This window comes from Lonchura striata, chromosome 18 (genome assembly GCF_050655825.1).
Source record: "Lonchura striata isolate lonStrDom1 chromosome 18, ASM5065582v1, whole genome shotgun sequence".
Classification (NCBI taxonomy): Eukaryota; Metazoa; Chordata; class Aves; order Passeriformes; family Estrildidae; genus Lonchura; species Lonchura striata.
In genome coordinates, this window is record NC_140720.1 from 7957568 (window position 1) to 7965225 (window position 7658).

The window sequence follows — 7658 nt, forward strand, 5'->3', positions numbered from 1 at the left end:
ACAGAACAGGGCCTCCAAAGCTTTATTTCTTTATGAAGGAAGGCTAAAAATACATTGTTCCTCGCTGTAGCACTGCGTTTCTTCTTGCTTTGTCATCTTTCCTTACCAAACCTCAAATCAGCTCAACTGATCCACCAAAACCTTAATGAACATTGACATCCATCAAATCCACACGGATTTGCAATAAGGCTGGTTTGCTACACCCATCACTAGCCCCGAAGTAGGATGGGCTCAGCACCTCCAGTAACATCACAGGGATTTGCAGGGAAGCAAATCCAAGTTACACCAAGCCCCGGGGAACTGTCATCATCCTCTGGAGAAAAATCAATAACAATTTTTAAAAACCCGAGCTGCTACAAAAAGGGCAGAGCTGAGAGTGCATCAGAGACCTGCTGAGGTTTCATTTCCACTGTAAGAGTGTGCATTAAAAAAGACCATTTCTAGAGCCACAGGCACTGAGGGGTCACAGTGGTGTGTGAAGCCCAGCCAGCAATTCATTCTGATGAGCAGAATGGCTTTTGCCACCTGGGAGAACACCCATGGGTGCTGCCAGGCCAGGGGAGGTGGGTGTCAGGCCCAAAGGCACATCGGGTGAGGTATCTCCTGAGATATACACACCTTCAATGTCATCACAAGGGACAGGGGCAGGAGGGGGACAGCCCTGCTCCAAGGTTTGGCAGGGGCAAGGGTGAGCTGTGCTGGAACTGCCATTGCACAGTGGGGCAGAACCGGTTCTGTGGGGGCAGCTGAGGAGGAGGAGGGGATGGGGATCAGCCGCACCTCCAAGACCAACAAGATCCATGAGGATCCCACTGCAGCTGGCACAGGGGCATGGCTTCATTCAGTTTCTTGCTGCCACTGGGACCAGAGACCACCTGGGTGATGAGAACAAATAGTGTGTTGAAAACTACATGGGAGAGGCTGAAATTTGATTTCTGAGGAAAAGTGCTGAGCCCAAAAGAGGTACAGCCAAGACAGGAGTCACAATGCTGACAACAGAGCAGAAACTGTAAGAGTTTGCAGAGCCATAAGGACAGTCAGCAGGCTCAGGATGTTGGCCCTAAATCTGCCACCATACAGAGCTCCATTTCCAAAAGAAACTTTCAAACATCCAATTTCCCACCACACACACAGGCCAAGTCACACAATTCCCCTGACCCAGCTGAGATCTTAGGGATCAAAGCAAACACTGAGCTGGCCCTTGCACTGTGGACATAAACACCTCCAATTTAGCAGGGAAAACACGTGTAAGACTCAGAAATCCTTCGGCACACAGCAGGGCAGCTGGAGCGGATCAGCGTAATCCCTGAAGCAGCCCCAGCAGCTGCTGACCCTGTGGCCATCCCTTGCCCTGGGCACCACGAGGGTCCCACAGGCAGCCCCCCCTGCCTCCCCAGGCATCTGCCATCCTGAGGGAGCCACAGGAATCTGACCCTGCCTCTGTCCCCATCTGACCCACTCTGCCCCTAGAACTGAGCTCAGCCCCTAGAAAGGCCAAATTTGGCTCTCAGCAAGCTCCTCCCATGTCCCTGCTCCCCAAAGAGGAGAAAACAGGCCATTTTAGCCCGGACACACACATGTCAGGCCATCAGGACCCAGCAGGTGCAGGTGCTGCCTTGCTGAGCCCTCCCAGGGTCCCCCCAGCCCGTGGGACAGCACCTGCTGCAGTCCAAGGAGTTTCCAGCCCAAATCCTGGAGCATGGAATAGCTGCAGCATCTGCACCCCAGGGTTGTGGTGAGATGCAGAGCTCCCTCAGCAGCCCTTCCCTCCCCACAGCCCACCTTGCACACCCTCCTCCTCCTCCCTGGGGGAGGAAGGCTCAGGCTGCAAGTGCTGGGACACCACCAGATCCCCTGCTTGCCAGACATTCCCAAAACCACCTCCCCTTTCCCTGATATCAATTGCTGAATCTGCAGAGATTCACTTTTATAATGCCCGGTTTTGGGGGCACTTCTTCCCACCTCTTTCAGACCAAACGCTGTTGGGTAATTAACTTAATCAGGGATTAATCACCACCAGCCCCTGCCCAGCAGGGAGACCTTCAGCACCGCCTCTCTTTACCTTTTGCGGTCTGTGAACCCCAAAAGAACTGTGGGGTCCTCACGAAGGAGAAATTCAGATCCACCAGCTCGCTCCAGCCCTTTCCCTGAGCCCAGCGGCCGAGCAAGGAGCTCCATCTGCAGGCAGATCTCTGCCTCCAGCACCCCAAAAGCAGCTCCCTCCCCCCAAATTCGGGGCCTGGCACAGGGGTGCTCGGCACATCCCGAGTTCCACAGCCGAGCAGCTCCCACAGCTGCTGCCCACGTACGAGTTGAGCTCCGGTCCCCGCTCACCCACCACCCCGGGGCTGCCCCAAGGCCAGCTGGGGCACCCCAAACCTTCCTCCTGTGGAATGAGGAAAGAGAGAAGAACGAGCTCGGGACCACGGGGCAGGCACCAGAGGGAGTCACAGCTCTGTGCAGCGTCTGCCCGGATTGTCCTTTGGTCAAAGTGCAGGAAATTGAGCTGATGGGCTCCCAGGGGATGCTTAGCCATGAGCCTGTGGGCTTCCAAAATGTGAGAGCCAGCCTGACTTGTGTGTCAGGGTGTGCCAAGCTCTTTGTGGATGCCAGAGCTGGCATAGCCACCAAGCCCTCACCCATGGGATGCAAATTCTCCTTCCAGGGACCAAAACCTTGGGTGCTGGGGGGGACAAAGACACTGACCCCATCCTGTGGGTTGCTAAGTCCTCTCCTAGGGATCAACATCTTGGAGAGGCTCCATTGGCGCCAGGCTGGGCCAGAGCTGGAGGAGGGGTGAGATGCCACCTCTATCAAGGACTGCTTTTCAGTCCACATCCAGCCCTATGAGACTTGGCAAGGTCATGCTTTTAACCTTAAATAAATACCCTTCCCGGGATATCTCACTGTTTGCATGGCCCAAAAGGCCACAGAAAACTTCCTGCTCGTGCCCAGCAGCTCCGGGAAGAGGCTGGATCCCGGTGCTGGCTAATCTGGCTGATCTGTTTGCATGGCACAGGCCAGACGGGGCGGGCAGAGCCCTGGGGCATGCACTGGCTGTGGGGGAGGCATTTTGGACAATGCCTGGTCTGATCCAGGCTCTCTGTTGGTGCAGTGCTGCCCTGCACTGCCCTGGCACCTCCGCATGGAAGTGGCTGAATGGCAAAACCCAACAAATTATCCAAACAGAAAAGGGTTGGAAGCTCCACACCCTCAGTGTCATTCTCACCATCTTTTTCATTGCTGCTATATTTTTCTCATCCATTTGACCCTAAGATGGGTGCTGGAGGGGTTTTAGGTGGGCAATTGCTCTGTCAAACCTCAGTGATGTTCACCCCAGGGTGAGAACAGCTGGGATTTACCTGCCAGCAGCAGTCAGGTATGGAGACATCAACCTAACTCCTCACTCTGGCAAGCTTTAGGGGCTACATGGCACTGTAGAGCCTGAACCCTCCTGGCTCCAGGGTTGGGACAATGGTTCTCCAGGTCCTGGCTAGGCCAGAGTGCTGCTGTGCTGCAGGGATAGACCATGAACAACCCTACACTTGCAGGGTGGGGACAGACCCTTGGGACAGCCTGACATAGTGAGAGGTTATTCCCTGCATGGAGTTAAACACAGGCCTGGTATCAGCTGTGCCATGGGTCCAATGGCACAGCTGATACGTGGGTCCTCTCTTCCCCTTCTAGTATCCACCTGCAAACACAAGAATCCCAAAGCTCAGAGATAAGGACTCTGAGATAAGGTGCAGGTTTTTTTACTTCTCACGGCTGCATGAGACTCACAGCAGTGGCTGGTGAAGGGAAGTTTATTCAAAGTACATGGAAACTAAACCCAACACAAAGTCCTGCCCCAAGCCCTTGGACATCTCAGCCCAGGGCTCAAAGCCACAGCACCAAAACCCACCTTTCCCCATGAGCACCCCCAAAGCCCCTGGGGACTCACTGCATATCCACCACTGGCATATCCTGATACTGCACCTAGGCTGTGTTTTCAGTTTATTCACTGCTTTATTCACCGTAATTTTATTCACAACTGCTTTATTCACTGTATCAGCAGTGAATAAAGCAGTTGTCATCCACCCCTGCTCCAGACCAGCTTAAAATCCAAAGCCTGGCTGGAGGTGTCAACTAATCACAGACTTCCTCCACTTAGCAGCTCAGGGCCACGGTAATCACTGGTTTGTATGCCTCTGCTCTTGCCCCGACCGAAACTTCTTGCCCCCACCCCTGTGTCCCTGGCGTCACCGCCTGGCCAGGTGTTACCCAACGCAGGTGTGCAGTGGAGGTGCCGGGGCTTTGTCCTTCTCCACTGCCCTAATGCTGAGCCTGCCACTCACAGTGTCACCAAGGGAGGGTCAGGTCTTCTCTCCTGCCAGCCTGACAGGTCTTCTGTAATGCTGAAGTTCTCTGGGGTCCTGTCCTGGCAAGGATCAGCCCTGAGGAAGGACCAGCCATAGCTCCAGTTCCAGTCAGCAGCCAGCGGTTGGAGTGATGCTCCTGGACATAACTCTACACTTCCAGTCCTCACAAATTAAATACCTTTCTCCTTGTAAACATGGCACTACCCAACCCCAGCCTTCCCAGCTCCCAGGTGCCCTTCTGGTCCCCAAGCAGAGCCACTGGGGCATCCCCCCCATCAGGGGACAGAGAGGAGCAGCCCCTGCCCATCTGTCCTGCTCACCATCGCTGTGTGGCAGCATCCTGGGCATGGGGAATGGTGCTGTGGGAACTGACCCTGTCCCAAGTCCCTCCATGGGACCACAGCCACACACGTGTCCCCGCAGGCAGGCACCCGGGCCGGCAGCTCCCTGTCAGACACCCACACAACATTTTTACCTCTCGGCGCAGGCAGTGTAACTGCAGGCTCCATCCTCTGCCCTCTCGAGGAAAGAGGGATGTTTCCAGCCTCCTCAGTGTGCACAAGGAGGATGTGGACCCCAGGATGGTGTTAGCCAGCACTTGCCACCTTGGGCTGATGTGTGACCGAGCAAGGATGGTTTGCCAGGGTGGCTGAGTGTTACTACCTGCAGCTGCTTTTGGAGTTCTCCCTGCCAGCTTCCGCTGCTGGCTTCACATGCCAGAAGGAAAAGGACCGTGGAGGGAGTGCAGAGCTCAAGGCCAAGTGCCTCTTCCTTTCTCCCCCAGGAGATTTTGAACAGGCTCTGCTGGGGCTGTTGCGTTTGCCCAGTTTAAGAAACCAGACCCAAGGTGGGCACTGACCAGTATCTGTGTCTTTACTCTGTTCCTTGTGGTATCAGGACACCTTGAATTCATGGAAACCAGGAATTCCTGCAAGACAGAAATCTCCCTGCTCATTAAGAAGCCTGAGTACAACTTTAACTGGCAAGAGGAGAGATGCAGCCCCTGCACCTGAGATGGGCACTGCCCTCCTCTGGGCATGTGTCCGTGCTTTTCCCTGGCATGGCGGGTTGGTGCCACCCTGGGTGCAAACAGCAATTAGTGCCAGGTCCCCGGGCAGGTGCCCGATCCCACGAGGGCAGCCAGGGCCATGATGTAAGCGCCGTGCCCGGGAGGCAGTGCTGCAAGGGAGCGAGCCGCCCGCCCAGGCTGGGAATCCAGCGTGCTGCGTCACTCCTGCGGCCTGGAAAGTTGGGTGGGAGCCAAAGGCTGCCCAAATCCAGCTGGACTCCAAGAATGCGTCCCCACCTCGCTGGTCTCGTGTGGTTGTCACCTATTTTCCCACTTTTGGTTGCTGCTCTTTTGGAGAGATTATAGTTGAGGTGAGGGGATGAGGAGAGGGTCTGTCTCAGCTCCATCTTCCTGCCAGGCTAGGGACACATCCAGCCTGGGTGTCACTTTGTCCATCACCTCCTTCCCAGTTGGCACAGGCAGCCCACCAGAGCCCTGCTGAACTAGGCACTCACCAAGGGCAGTTTTTGTTTCTTCTTCCAAGTGAGAGCCCAGTTCTCCCTGCCATCCAGAGGGATAACTCACATGCTGCTTGGCAGCTATTTCATCAGCACAGCCAGACCCATACAACCAGTTAGCTCGGTAAAACACGATTTTTCTAATGATACCTTTTAGAGAAGTGGTGCTCTGGATCCCAGTCGACCAAGGGAATATCTGGAGGAGCCCTGAGGAGGTTGTGGGTCAGCTCAGGCTGGCACATGGCTTCAAACCCAGCCCTGCCAGCAGCACTGGATGAAGAAGCTGCCTTCCATCCCCTGTGCCTTAAAAATGGCATTTTTCAGCCCACTATGAAAACACAAGCGCCGGGAAAGCTGTTAATCTTCCAACTGTTTTTTCCATGAAAGAAAAGTCTCCATGGCCCCATTCCTCCTGCTTTTCCCCTCCCACCGTAAGCCATTGCAGGTAAATCCAATGTGTTGCTCTTTAATCCCAGCCTGGGGAAGCAGGAGCCACCCTGACCCAAGCAGCCTCACCTCACTGGTGCATTTTATTACTGACTTCAGCCAGGTCCTGCTGGGATCAGGGTCAGCAGCAGCCAGAGCTCGCTGGCGGGAGGGCAAAGTGGGGCACAGCAAAAGAGGGAGGAGGCCCACAAAAAAAAGTAGGGAATAGAAACCAGGTTAGGGCTAAACTGTGGGTGTAGAGGCTGTTGTGGCAGGTAGAGCTGGCTGCCCTGCCAGCCTAGGGGACCAGAGGGCCTCTGAGATATCCTCAGCATCCTCACCAGATTTCCAGGGTTTTCCATCTTCTGGCTCTGGGAGTTGATGTGCTGGAGGATTCAGGGAGAGCAGGACTACAGGGATGAGGCTGAGTGCAAAATGAACGAGAGCTCAGTCCTAAAGCCATTGTTTCATCCTGCAAGGGCTCTTGTGGTCCATCAGATGGCCATGTGCCTCCAGAGGGTCCTTGCTGCCCCAGAAGTGTCAGACCTGGACAGTGACACCTCAGGACTGGAGACTCAGAGAGCAGTTCTGCAGAAAAAATAGGGTTTGTTTTTACCTTTCTTCCCTATTAGGAAGAGAACGATCAACAATGAGCCGAGCTTGACACAAGGCAAGATAAGATTGGCCTCCTGCAGCGCCTGCAGTGGCACCATGAGTGTCATGGGGCCCTTGGCACAGCCCAGAGGGGTCCTCCAAAACACACACAGGGCTCACAAGGGGCCACCAGCACCACTCTGGCACCTGCCAGCCCAGGAGGCCCACGGGCAGCTGGATCCACTGGAAAACACAGAAGGCATCTTGTAGCCACATCCCTGGATGGGCCATGGCCAGCTGGAGCCAGGCAGGGAGTGATAGCAGAATTTGCCAAGAGAGGCCAGAGGCAGTTCTGGGAATAGCCCTGCTGCCCAGCCTGAGTCAGCTTCCCAGAAGGATGTTTCTTTCTAGCACGTGGCAAAGGTGATATCCTCAGAAAACTGGGAAATTCGCTGAAAGAAAGGTGACTAAGACTCATGTTTTATTGGAAAAAGAGGTGGAACCAGCATCCTTGAAGCTCATGGGAAATCTCAGGTTCAGCCTGAACACGGACTGATGGCTTTTCCCAATCCCATAGGACAACTTGTCACCTAGGAATGCACTCCATCTGCTCCAGAGTGGGAGAAAACCTGCTGTCAGACATGGAAAAAATATCCCTATAAGCTCTGCTTTCCCCAGCAGTAGGTGTCCCTTTCCCATAGTAAAAAGTCCTCTGGGCAGCAAAATTACCTTTCCAAAAGACAAGTCCAC